Source organism: Pyxicephalus adspersus, chromosome 9 (genome assembly GCF_032062135.1).
Source record: "Pyxicephalus adspersus chromosome 9, UCB_Pads_2.0, whole genome shotgun sequence".
NCBI lineage: Eukaryota > Metazoa > Chordata > Amphibia > Anura > Pyxicephalidae > Pyxicephalus > Pyxicephalus adspersus.
In genome coordinates, this window is record NC_092866.1 from 56,133,591 (window position 1) to 56,148,310 (window position 14,720).

Here is a 14,720-nt window from a genome sequence, read left to right on the forward strand (position 1 = left end):
GAGACCCAGGTTCAAATCTCAGCCAGGACACTGTCTGCATGGAGTTTGCAGGTTCTCCCCGTGGGTTTCCTGCAGGTATTCAGGTTTCCTCCCACATTCCAAAAACATGCAGTTAGGTCAATTGGCTTCCCCCCAAATCGACCCTAGACTGTAATACTGACATATTACTGAGGTAGGGACATTAGATTGTGAGCCCCATTGAGGGATAGCTAGGGACATGACTATAGACTTTGTACAGCACTGTGTAATATGTCAGCACTATATAAATACTGTGCAATAATAATAGTCATTCTGAACCAGTGTTCCATGAAATGCTAGAGTTTCTGCAGACATGGCTAAGGCTTCCTTGAGCTTTGGCTGAGTGGCCACCAATGAAAAGGCTACCTCGTTATTTAGTAGTTAGTAGCATGACACCAAAGTTCGTTTTAGCTATCTGTAAGGGGACATTCTTTCCACTGACCAGTAAAAGGAATATTTTTTTCCAATAACCTCCTATAGTTTTGAAGGCCTTCACCAGGACCCTACGGTTCCTCCAGAAGTTACTAGGGCTTCCTTGAGCTTTGGCTGATTAGCCACCCATGTTAAGGAGACCTCATATTATTTTGGCCAGTGCCACTTACCAGGCTTTTTTCTCTTTTAATGCCCCTTGCAATCCTGTAAATAACACAATTCCTGGCTACACTCACTCCTCCAATGTATCTATGGAGGAACCATGGCTGCCACCACTGCTGGACTTTAAACCTACGTTTCTTTCATATTTACTAATTGAAGCACAGGGGGATTAGTAATTTGTAGAATGATATAACAAATAACCAGAAGTGACATGTTTGGCAAGATCAACAGATATTTCCATATACTATGCCCTTAATAAAAAACATGGGTTTAGTTATATTTTAATACACTACTAAATAAAGTATTTAAAAGCAAGCAATGTACTGTATCCACCATGGTTGTGACTTGGTATCAGTGTGTTGCAGTCTCAGTAAAACAGGGCTCATAGTGGGAGTAAAAGAAGCAGCAAAAGTTGTTTTATATCTGTTAAAATGGAACACATTGATAGGAAGAAAAAGCTGGATGACTGAGAGATATACTTGCCTTCGTGCAACTTTAGTTTTACTGTCTGGTCAGCGGCTGTGGGCAGATAAATGACAGCCTGGGCTTAGCAGAAGTGGGTGGAAGAATGCTGGCTGTCATTCAAACCAGAAAACCAGAAGACTAAAGACACTTGTGGCAGAAAAGAGGTACTGCAGGCCACAGCCTTTTAATGAACAAAAGCCTCTTTTTTTTGTTTTATTCATTTATTAGTCATTAGTACTGTTTTAGGTGTCATTTCATTATAAATAAAGTAACAATTAAAGTTAATTTAAAGAATGATGAAATCGGAGTACTTTTTTTTACACATTGCACTCAGTAAATGTGCCACTAGGTGTCAGTGTTATCTTAATTTAAAAAGATGAAAATTAAAAATGAAAAAGCAATTTATGTCAAAGCAGGAAGGGAAGTCTAATTAATACATTAATACAGACAAAGCACAAATACAGCTGGAAGGCCAATAAAACACATAGACGAGGACAATGATAGCTGGAGGAGAACACTGCTATCATGATAAAAACAATCGGCCAGTTGGGGACATTTCCAAAATATTCATCAAAAGGAATCATTCAGCTTTTGTGATTTTGTAGCCCACAGCAGCCAATCAGAAACTTTGGATTAAATCTTTCCAATGCAACTTGAATGTTAAATTAATTTAGCACGCCCAAATTGTTAATATTTACATTGGTGGAGTGATAATAAGTTATTAGATGGTGATATTTTTTATAATACATACCTAACAGATTTAAATGGGGGGCAGTTTGTGTTTAGCACAGGGGCAAAGAGAAATAAACTTTCTAAAATTACATTCGGATGACAGGCAGATATAAAAGGAACAACAATGCAGCTCTATATACATGAATATATCATTATACATATTCTATGGCAGCTAGTCTAAGCACTTAGATTTGACTTTCTATTAGCTTTATACTGGGAGGGGCAGCAATGAGAGCCAATCAGGCGAGCTGCATGCAAATAAGCTGACAACAGATGTCATTAGACAGACAGAGAGATTACATTATAGGTCTCCTTCTGCTCCTTCACAGTCCAATCAACAGGCTTGGGTGGAAAGGTTACCCTATTACCTAATTGTAACTGTTATAATAGTGACATCCATCTGGCAGTGTGGAGTGACAGGGGTATATGATTAAATTTTAAAACTTTAACACAGAAATACAATACCCTTGCAAGTAAAAATGCATCTTTTTTCTGCATATTTAAATATTTGCACGTTCCCAAGGCTGTTTCTAGTGGTGTAAGTAGTTTATTGCACCACCTAGTGGCCAGGGCATTAAATGCCCCACATGCCTGCAAACCTGTCTGTCCTCTGCCACAAGAACAGCTGCTGCTTTATTCTACCTCCTTGTGCAGAGGAACACAGAGAAGTGTACAATATAATGTTTGCGGACTCCAGGATTGAACACAATATATTTTCCCTGTTCTGCTTTGAGTAAGTACAGCAGAAATGGAAGCAGCGTCTCTTGTTTTACAGGAAGAGGGCAATTAGCAGTTTAACTTTTTTAATATAATGATAGTTAGGTTGGAGTAGGTATTAATTAATACTATAATAATCCTTCTTTCCAAAATTTGCGAAGAATCTGTTATATAGAAAAACAAGAACAGTGTCCACCTGCACTACCTGCCCCATATAAGTATTCCTATACAATCAGTGGCCCCCCCCTTTCCTTTGCAGTGGAAAAAAAATCAGCAAGGATGCAGAAATAATGCTTAGTACCCCCCAGATAAACATTCATTATTTCTAACAATAGGGGGCAATGAGACAATTATAATGTACTAAATCTCCAAGACTGGAAAAGATAACACTATTGTGGGAGAACCTGGGTGAATGGATTTCTTCAAAATTATTTGCTATTAGTTTGTTAACTACCGGTATGTTAAAATTTTGGACTCCTGGATTCCCCAGATCTATTCCAAGTGTACTAGATCACCCTGGTTCTTTCATGATAGCCTGGTTCTTTCATGATATCTTCTCCAATCTTTGGAGAACTTTATAAATCAAGGCCAATTTATCACCCAGCAGTGCCATATATGCTGAAAATGGGATTTAAAAAAAATTACATCATAATGAAGCCTCCTCCAGACCCTTAAACTTGACATCTGCTTATTTTCAGCCACCACCAGCCCCCGAAATGTGAAGCATTCAACCAAGAGTATCACTCCATATTCTGAAACTCCTCATTTTCAGCCATTACCAGCCTTTGTAATGGAAGCCTCCTTCTACCATTCAGACATCCCAGCACCTATGATGTGGGGTACCCTCAAGATAAGTCTTTTCCATCCCATCTAATGTAGGGTTTTCTTATATTCACCCATCACTAGCCCTATAATGTGCAACCTTCTTTATATTCAGCCACCACCAGCTTTTGTAATGATGTCCTCTCAAAGTTAGTCACTACCATCCCCCATGATGTAAGACCCCCCTCATAATTAGCAACCTCCATCTCTCACTATGTGAAATCCCCTCATATTCAGCCACTACCAACCTCGTAATGTGAAGCCCCCTCATATTCAGCCACTACCATACCTCTTAATGTGAAGCCCCCTCATATTCAGCCACTACCATACCTCGTAATGTGAAGCCCCCTCATATTCAGCCACTACCATACCTCGTAATGTGAAGCCCCCTCATATTCAGCCACTACCATACCTCGTAATGTGAAGCCCCCTCATATTCAGCCAACACTATCCCTCGTAATGTGAGGCCCTCTTATATTTAGAAACCACATTCCTTGTGATATGAGACTCCCTCAAATTTAGCCACCACCTTCCCTTATAATGTAAGCCCCCCTCATATTTAGCCAACCACCATCCCTCATAGCATAAGACCATCTTATATTTAACCACCACCATCCCTCGTAATATGAGACCCCCTCATATTTATCCAGCACTGTAATGTGAGACCCCCTCATAATTAGACACCACCATCCCTCGTAATGTGAGACCCCCTCATATTTTGCCCCCACCATCCCTCGTAATGTGAGACCCCCTCATATTCAGCCACCACCATCCATTGTATGTCACCTCATATTCAGCCACCACTCTTCCCCGTAATGTGAGACCCCTTCATATTTAGCCACCACCATACCTCATAATGTGAGACTCCCTTATATTCAGCCACCACTATCCCTCGTATGTCCCCTCATATTCAAAACCTTTCATATTTAGCAACCACCAGCTCCTGCAATCTAATTTTTAAGTAGCCTTTGTATTGTGAACCCCCCCCCCCCATTTTCATTTACCACTATTCTCTTTAATATAAGGATATAAGACCCCCTCATATTCAGACAGCTCAGCACCTAAAATCTGGGACTCAAAATCCTTCCTTGCTATCCTATCTATTGTAAGCCCCTGTTATATTTATCCACCACCAGCTCCTGTAAGGTGAGGTCCTCTTATATTTAGCCAATATTATCCCCCAATAATGTGAAGTCCCCTCATATTAGGTTCCCATCATCCCTCGTAATGTGAGGTCCACTCATGTTTAGCCATTATCACACCCTATAATGTGAGGCTCCATGATAAGAAGCCACCACCAGCCCCTGTAATTTGAGTCTCCCTCAGCCATCTCCCCTTTAGGGGAAGCTCCCCAACAAATGTAGGTTCCTTTCCCAATAAAGAACCCCAGGTGCACTAGTGTTTAGCATAGATTACCTTCACTTTCTCCACTTACCTTCACCTTCTCCACTGTTTGACCAGTAGATACAAAGAATTGAAATCATGGGAAGGCTGTAAGTTGCTACAACTTACACGGTTATAGGTATCGTCCCCTAAAGCCAGGTGACAACTCTTTTACCAGAGCTACAAATCGCCAAATCCCAACATTGCCACACAGAAGAAAGACAAGATAAGTGAACCTGTGGCTTTGCTCCGCAGCTATAACACACCGGTTAACTTACAGCGAAATTGTACACTTTGGCCTGGAGCCTGTCTCCAAAATCTACATTATGCCCATTGTTTTGTCTTCAGTGTTTATCTCATTGTTGTCAACCTGATAAGTGATTACTTTTCAAACGCTCAGGGAAAAACTTAAGATAAAGTTCTCTGAAACAGATTTAAAAAATATCTTAACTTAATACATTTTCTGTCCCCATTATGTGTAGATTTCCTTATATTCAGCCACCACCATCTCTTATATTGTAAGACCCCCATCATATTCAGCCACCACCATCTCTCGTGATGTAAATTCCCCTAATATTCATCTACCACCATCCTTTGTAATGTAACACCCCGTTATATTCAGCCAATATCCCTCAAAATGTAAGACCCCCTTATATTGTCACCACTACTTCTCAAAAGGTAAGACCCCCTTATATTCAGTCTCCAACAACCCCCGTGATGTAAGACCCCCTTTTATTCAACCACCACCATCCCTTGTAATGTAAGATCCTTTTATATTCAGCCACCACCATCCCTCAAAATGTGAGGTCCTCTCCTTTTTAGTTACTACCATTCCTCAAGAGGCCCCCTTATATTCACTATCCCCTGTAATATATGGCTTTCTCATATTCGGCCCATACAAGTCCCTGTAATCTAATGATCTCTGATAATTAACACATCCACTCCTTGTAATAAGAAGCCCCCTATTTTCACTCACCACTTTTCCCTTTAATATGGGGCCCCTTTCCTATTCAAGAATCACCAGCACCCATAAAGTGGAGCACACTCCTATTAAGTCCCCAACACCCCCTGTAATCTAAGGCTCCCTTATATTCAGCCCTTACATATAGCCACCACCAGCCCCTATAATTGTGGTCCCCCTCTGTATTCAGCCACCTCCGTACTATGGAACTTCTTCTGAAATTAATTCAGGTAATTTAGATCTGTACTCCAATAACGGACCCCAAGTGCCTTTTGGGGTGTGCTCTCTGGTTTCCAGCAACAAAGAGCTGATATCCTGGGAAAGCTCCAAGCTGCAACAACTTTCTCAAAGAAAAAGATTCTCTCCCTGACCCCTGGAGACATCACTGGGTGCTTAAGCTACAAATCACCAAACCCCAACATAGGAGGAAGAAAAGATAAATGATACTATTGCTCTGTCCTGCCCTATACCACAGGTTCCCCTTAAATGCAAATCTTACACTTTAGCCTGGAGCAACAGCTCCAAAATCTACATTCTACTAATTGTTCTATCTTCAGTGTTTATCTCATTGTTGTCAACCTGATGAATGATTACTTGTCAAGCATGTCAGAAGGAACCATAAGATAAACTTCCATAGATAGATCCACAAAATATCTTCTACTATTGCGTCATAGCAAAATATAACATTGTACAAATTAAAACACTGAACACTACTGTGGGATCTCTTATATTAATTATCAATTTGTAGGCTACTGTTTTTTCAGAGTTCTTGGGGGGGAAGATTGTCACTACAATAAATCTGTTGCATGATCGTATTGTGGTGAGAATCCTATTCTACTTCCTATTTTTCTCCTTTTTTTTCTGCTCACCTAAACTTTTTGAATGCCATGAATAGTGCCAAACCTGAAGCACATGTAGCATAGATACAGGAGTTTCAATGTGTTAAAGCGGAATTAAACTCCTTGGTGGGTGATGAGCGTTTTCCATATTAAGCAATTATGCTTAGCCAATTATGGCACATACTTACCTATGTGTAGCCATCCTGCATCAATTACAGGTCCAGGATTGGTCATCAGAGCATCATAAGTTGCCATCTTTGTTTCAGATTCCACAGCATAATTGTGAGAGCATTGCACTCCTCTCCAGCCATATGATGGCCACTGATGGCCTTTTTGGTGGCCGAGCTCTACACTACATGGTGCATGTGCCGTAATGCGTAGAGCTAAAACAAAAAGCCACCATGAGCTGGGGATTCGTTTTTTTTTTCAGTTTAGCCTCCCTTTAAAGGCAGCCTTTTTCAATTTCCTTTTAGCCCTTAGGAAACCTTAAACTAATTTGTAGGCTTTAGGGAACCCTGATAAAAGCAATATTGGTGTCAATTGGAAAAAAGCCTCCTAAATTGGTGGCCATTGGTGGCTAGAATACTAACTTTATAAATACCTAAAAACATCATCAACAGATACTGTTGATCCAGGGAACATCCGATTGCCTTACAGGATTAGAATAGAAATTATATTTCCCCTGTTTTTTTTGCTTTCTCCTGGATCATCGTCTATAGGGTTTGTATCTAGGATATGTTTATTTCTCTAGTAGTTGAACTTGATGGACTTGTCTATGTCTTTGTTCATGGATATGTCTTTTTTCAACTTGACTAACTATGTAACTATCATTAGAGTTATGCAACTGGCACTACCAAGTGGTGTTGGCCTCAATACTAAACAGGCATTATAAAATGGGAGGTCAATCAGCCACAAATCAAGGAACCCCTAGCTACCTCTGGAGAAACCTTGGGGTTCCATGGAGCTCTGACTTTGTTCAGGTGGTTTCTAGCAGTTTGGAGAAGGGAGGTGGGGGATCTGAGCCTGAACCAAGAGTTTAGCTTATAGCAGTTTTAAGTAGTTTTTTGGTATATTCTTATACCATATATTTTTATATTTTACGTTCCTATTCTATCACATCTGATCTGTCAACTGTAAATCAAACTGACATTTTCTGCAGAAACTAACTCAAATAGTATTATCAGTCATGCTCACTAATCTCTGATCAGGGTTCTCCTTGTTTTCCTTCAGCATTTCCTTCCCAGTGCTTTGTCCCCACACCCACTGCTCAACTCATTGAACCTCAAATGTATTTGCTATGCTGCGTCATTTCCATTTTTCATTTATTAAATAATTATCTATATATTTTGCTGTCACAATGTTGCCACATCCCCAAAAAACTACTCCTACTCTTTTGAAACTTTGGTCTGTCCTTGGAATTGAACTCTTGCTGACTTAGACATTTACCTGATATGACTGCTGCTCAGAACTTTGGCAACTGACCTGATCTTTCCTTACTAGTTCCCGATTACGTTCATCTGTTCCCAACCAATCAGCTAATTGTCTGCCTATTAAAATCCTGCAGCCACCGGCTCCCTTTGTCGGATTATTGTGGTTCATTCCATGATCTTTTCATCTGATTTTGCTTTTAACGATTTTGATTTTTAATGAAAGATGAACCAGAATATATTATAATCCAGGGAAATAGGTAGATGTGCTTGTTGGGTCAGGATGGAATTGTCTGAGGTAGTGGATGAGTAGAGTAGACAGGTGAATAATTTTTTCCATTTATTACATTGTGTCAGTCCCGGGACTAAGAGGGATCAGATACAATTCACCATCCATAAAGCAACAAAACACAAGTGGGGTTTTATCTAGTGTTGGTGTTCGAATTCGGGTTGTCCCTATATTCGACCTGACACAAAAAACAAGGGATTCAACATTGCAAATTTGTGTTTAAAAAATGTGTTAAAAAAAATTAATGTTAAAGTAATTTATTGAATGTGTGTGATTTGTGTAACTAAATTTTATTTTTTACAGGTTATCCCACAATGACAGGATGATTCCCATGGCTGTGTATCCTCCTGTCAGTGTGGGATCCCCGGGCACTAGAGGTTAAATGGGGACAAGTCTCCCCAATTCATCACCTCTAGTGCCCTGTGATTGGCTGAGGAAAGGTAAACTCTGATGACAACTCAAGCGTCATCAGGATTTTTCTTTCCCCCAGCCAATCACAGAGCACTAAAGGTTTTAAATGGGGAGACTTGTCTCCATTTAGCCTCTAGTGCCCAGTGGATCTCGGGGACTCCTGTGTTCTTGGATAGAGAAACTCTATCCAAGAACACATACAACTAGTAAAGGGCTGCAAGAGCAATCTGGGGAGCGGAGCTGTCAGCTCCTCTCCCCTGATTGCTCTTGCAGTTCTTAACAGTCCCGAAAAATAACCCAAATTTTCCCACCACCAGAGGTTTTGAATGGAGAGACTTGTCTCCATTTACCATCAAGTGCCCCGGGGATCTTGTCAATGAATGCAGCTGGCGCCAGCATTCATTGAGAACAGTGTGCAATCCCCGGCAATAGAGGTTAAATGGGGACAAGTCTCCCCATTCAAAACCTCTAGCTTTCCTCAGCCAATCAGGGAGCGCTATCCCTATTCCTGGATAGAGTTTCTCTATCCAGCAACACCGGACTATTGTGTTCTTGGATATAGAAACTCTTTCAGAGGAAACACATACAACTAGTAAAGGGCTGCAAGACCAATCAGGAGAGCAGGGCTGTCAGCTCCTCTCCCCTGATTGCTCTTGCAGTTATTCACAGTCCCGAAAAATAACCCGAATTTTCCCACCATTGACTTTAATGGTGTTCGAATTTTGCATTCAATTACCCGAACAATATCCCCCTATTTGATCAAACAGCTGTCGAATCGAATAGTGAGATATTCCACCAACACTAGTTCTATCGCTTTCCCATTCTTTTTAACCCTTTAGGAATATTAAATAAGGGTCTTAATTTTTCACTTCAACTTTATCCTAAATATTTTTTTACGTTAGATTGGATTGATAGGAATTGATTCATACATTTTCTAATGAATCCGCATTCATAAACTAGAAAAATATGGATGAATCTTGCATAGACTTCTAAACATTGAAATTTAAACATTTACTAAAAATTAGATTTACTACACCAATGTTTCCCAACCAGGAGTCCATGAAACGTTAGAGTTCCTCTAGCAATTGCTAGGGGCTCCTTGGCTGATGATCACAGTTGGCTCCGAGGTTAGCATTCTGTCCTTTGTAGTGCTGGGTCCCAGGTTCACATCTCATCCAGGATACTATCTGCATGGAGTTTGTATGTTCTCCCTGTGTTTGCATGGGTTTCCTCCCAAATCCCAATAATATGGAGTTAGGTCAATTGTCTTCCACTTCAAAATTGTCCTTAGATTGTGGTAATGGCATATGACTATAGAAGGGCATTTATTGTGAGCTCCTTTGAGTTTTAGACAGTTAATGGTATGACTGTGGACTTTGTAAAGTTCTGCTTTAAATGTTGGTACAATATACATACAAGAAAAAAGCAATTTGTACCTCCCGGGTCAGTTTACCTGACACCAATGATCGTTTTGGCTATTTGTAAGGGAGACATTCTTCCCACTGACCACCACAATATTGTACTGCCCATTGTGGATAGAATGATTTTATCAGGGGATCCATGAAGACCTGAAATAAACATGTTGCATGCTCTCCGTGTGTTTGCGTGGGTTTCCTTCAATGTCTCAGAAACATGCAGATTGCGTTATTGGACCTCTCCTCGAATTTTGCCTTATACTTAGTGACATATGACTATGGTAGGGAACATTAGATTGTGAGTTCCTTTGTGGGACAGTTAGTCACATGACTATGAACTTTGTAGGGGGTTCTTGGTGCTATATAATTACAAGTAAAAATCTAAGCAACTTGTGCTTTCTTTAAAACTTTTTGAAAATGATTTATTGTTGCCAGAAGGGTAAGGGTATAGAATCTCTACAATCTTTACATTCTAAAAACATGCAGTTAGGTTAATTGGCTTTCCTAAAAAAATGACCTTAGCCTGTATTAATGACTATGGTAGAGACATTAGATTGTGAGCTCCTATGAATGACAGTTAGTGACATGACTCTATACTTTGTACACCGCTGCGTAATATGTTGGGGCTATATAAATACTATATAATAATAATATTTAATACACCCACATGGACTTTTAAAGCACCTTTTAATTGATTACCATTTTCAAAAAAGTTTTTAATAAAAATGTAACTTATTTGAACATTAAAAAATAGAGGATATCTTCTATAAAAAAGCACATAGGATGTATCCAGTCTTAGACCAGATTTATTAAAGCTCTCAAAGGCTGGAGAGGATACACTTCCATCAGTGAAGCTGGGTTATCCAGAAAACCTGGAATGGATTTCTTCAAAGTCATTTACTATTTGCTAGCAAATGTTTTCAATCCTGGACCAGATCCATTACAGGTTTGCTGGATCACCCAGCTTCACTGATGAAAGTGTATCCTCTCCAGTCTTGGGGAGTTTTATTAAATCTGGCCGTTAATCTTGACGCAATTTGCAGGCTCTTCCTCAGGATATATAAGACCTCTGCTTAAAAACACTTCAAACCCTTGTTTTTACATGCATTGAGGCTAATAACAGTAGTGGTCTCCGGGGACATCTCCGCCTTTTATATATCGTGGAACGATCAAACACAATGCATCCCCCTGTATCTCTTCCATATCAGATCTGACTCTTACAAACTTGTTTTTCAATGTCTTAAAGTTTTATTTCATATTATTCAATTTCTGCTGGGGACATCCATGGATAGCCTATCTGGGTGATATTCTTCCTGAAGGCCAGCAATATAAGAGGAATTCATCCCACTGACCACCATACTAATGTACAGGGAGTTGTGGACATTAATTATTTATAGAAGGGGTTTCCTGAAGACCTGAAAGTTATTTCAAGGGTTCCTCCATGGTATATTAGTCCAGAAACACTGGTATGAACTATAAAATGTATCAGATATAAAAATAAAAGTAAAATTGAAACTTTTATAGGCAGGGTTATAGTTTGTTCCAACCCCTGTAACTGTCACTTTTGCGGGACAGATGGCCACCATGGAGAAAAAATTAAAGGGAAATAAAAAAAAAATTATTGTGTACACAATAATATAATTGCAGGAATAACCTCCCATGTTTACTGTTACCAGAATACAATATTGTTTATTATAGTAATAACAAAAAAAGCAAAAAAAAAACAGCAAGCAAAAAAATAAAATAAAATAAAAATAATAAAAATACAAGTGTGTAGTTTTGAATTTCTAATAATTCGGAATACACAAGAAAATTGAGATCTCACACCCCCCTTCTCTCTCCGCCGCACAGTTACTTCTCCAGCAGACACCTCGTCAGACCTGTTTGTGGCTCTCGCAGGTGCCAAATGCAAATGATTCAGATCGTATTTTATATCTGCAGTTATGACCAAGTGATATATAAAAGGAAGTGAGACAGGGAAAAACCCTGATTGGTTGACAAAGCCTCAGTGCTGTGTGTCTGACACAAATATATAACAATGCGAACCCTGTGTGTGTTGTAGTATATGTCTGTCTGTGCATGCGTGCTGCTATTTTATCCTCTAGGCTAACTGTGGACACCAACACCTACCTGCGTACAGGTAAGTACCACTCATTGCTCAGGATTATATCTCCAACCTGTGCATAGATGATATTTGATGGCCAAGTTTGTAACCTTTAAGAAAATAATTCCTGGACAAGCAGACGTTTAGTGATTAGATAAAGTAAACTGCCAAGTCTGTCAGTGGCCAGATTTATCTTACTATGCGTTATTAAATATAAATAAATAAATATGTGCAAGGTTCAGGCAGCAGATATCTGCTACAGGGATTTATCACTTCTAAATACTCGGCAGTGGCTGCATACAAAAAGTCAATTTGGTTTTTATATTATGTGAATAATTTATAGGACAGATTTGCTTTAATTTGCAGCACTTCTGATGGTTTGGTACTACAAGGCAAAGCATGCCAATGGAGCCTCAAAAGACCAAACTAATATTAAAAAGTGGAAAAAGTAAATTCTTAACCTAAGGAGTAACAGGTGCCTAAAAATAATGACCAGCGGTTGTAGCAGGCGAAGTGATAGTAGACGAATGTTTATTATTCTGGGAGAATAGAATGCAGAACAACACATGGGATGCAAAAGCGCAGAAGTTGTAATCAGGAACAGGAAAGTAGCAAGTTTATTTCATCAATGAATTTAAATGCAAAATGAGCTGTTTTGCAGAAACTTATTTTCTCTTTATTTAGCTGCTTAGCAAACATTTTCATTTTTTTTATTTATTTATTGCAGCTTTTTGTTTTTATTTTTATTAGGAGGGAGTGTGTTGTGTTGTCTTTTCATTTTTATTTTTTATTGATTATTTCTAATATTGTATATTATATAGTATATTATTGTTTATTATTTTAGTATATTATTGTATATCTTTATTTATTCTTTAGAACATTTTTTTCCTTTTTTATTTATAAATATATTTATTTAATTTATTTATTATTATTATTATTATTATTAATTATTTTATTATCCTTTATTTATTTATTTTATTTCAAGAGTTTTTTTTTCCAATATTGAATCAAATTTCGAAAAAGTGCTTGGGCAATAAATATTTTTTTAATTTTCAAGTTGTTTTTTAAAGTTTGCTATCTGTTCCTAAATTTCTGTGAAAAAAAAGTAAAATAGGTCGATGAATGGCACCTGAACAGGTTAAGGATAGATATAAAAGACCTTGTGCAACATACTCAATGCAATATCTTTATAAGTATAAAATAAACATTGATCCAAAGAATATCCTTTTTTGTGATTATATTTGATTGCTATTGGAGCAAAATTAAAAAAAATGATCAGGTGAGATGTTTTTTTGAAAGATCATTTTTTTGCCGCAATGGATCAGTTAGCAAAAAGCAAGGTACATTGGATATTAGGGAAGCCTTTTTTTAGTTTTCCTTTTTTTCTTTTTTTACAGATCACATGGGTGGTACATTGAATTCTTGTAGTTGATCAGAAATGATTGATTTCTATGGATTTTAATATTGGTCCAAAACTCATTACATTTTATTAAAAAAACGATAATGTAAACCTGGCAATATGTTTGCACCATACCAGTGTTCTAAGATGGTGATTGCTGATCTTTATTTACTGATTGGTTTTTCAAGTAGCTCAGCTGGTTCAGTAACATTGACGGTGATTCATGATGCATTAAAAAAACAAATACGGCTTATGGCTCCTGATGTGTCTGATGTGCTGAAACTGCAGGGATATCACTTGTCAAAATCATAGACAAACTTTTCTAAAGGTTTGGGGAAGTTTAACAAAATTCTACATATGTTGGCCAGGTTAGTGATTGTTGCTATCTGACTTCTAGGAAAGAAAAACACTATTTTTTGAAAGTAAAGAAACACAAAAAGATACTGATTTTTTCTTTACCATTTACATGAAATGTGCTTAAAATATCCAGATTTCAAATGTAAACTTCAAAAAATGAATTTCTGGGCAAAACTTTTTTTTATTGTACATAGAATAATAGGCATTAGACTTCTAAGTTTTTTTTTATTGCTGTTCCTTTAGGAAGATTCCCCCCTTGTGTACCCGAGACCACTGAGATGGCAAAATCACATTTTTTTTTACATGACGTATGGGGAAATCTTCCAATGGAGCCAAATGTCTAAGAGGTGTAATTCCCCTAACTTTGGGAGAATTCCTCTAAATTCTTCTTGTGTTTTTGGTACTACAAAGGGAGGAAACCCCCAATGATCTACAGACAGCAAAGACAAAAAATGCCATCCTGGTCAAAGGATACTCTAAAGCAAAAAAGTAGTGTGTATAATATAGAGAATAAAGGGGATTGAAGCCATATAATTGAGCAGAATGGTGGCTCGATGGCTAGCAAAGCTGGGTCCCAGGTTTGAATCCCAGCCAGGACACTATTTGTATTGACTTTGTGTGGTTTTCCTCCCACATTCCAAAAACACGCAATTAGGTGAATTGCCTCCCCCCAAATTCATTTTAGACTATGATAATGACTAAAATATCACTATGGCAGGGACCTGATTTATCAAAGCTCTCCAAGGCTGGAGAGAATACACGTTCATCAGTGAAGCTGGATGATCCA

The 14,720-nt window shown here is 38.3% G+C and overlaps 1 protein-coding gene across 1 annotated transcript in view; it reads left to right on the forward strand.

Annotated features, from left to right (window-relative positions):
• The first annotated feature begins 12,134 nt into the window (after positions 1 to 12,134).
• EHF (ETS homologous factor) overlaps positions 12,135 to 14,720 on the forward strand; it is a 50,085-nt gene continuing 47,499 nt past the window's right edge. Inside the window, exon 1 of the mRNA XM_072421557.1 lies at positions 12,135 to 12,213. The gene's annotated coding sequence lies outside the window, so the exon portion shown is untranslated. The remainder of the gene's footprint in view (positions 12,214 to 14,720) is intronic.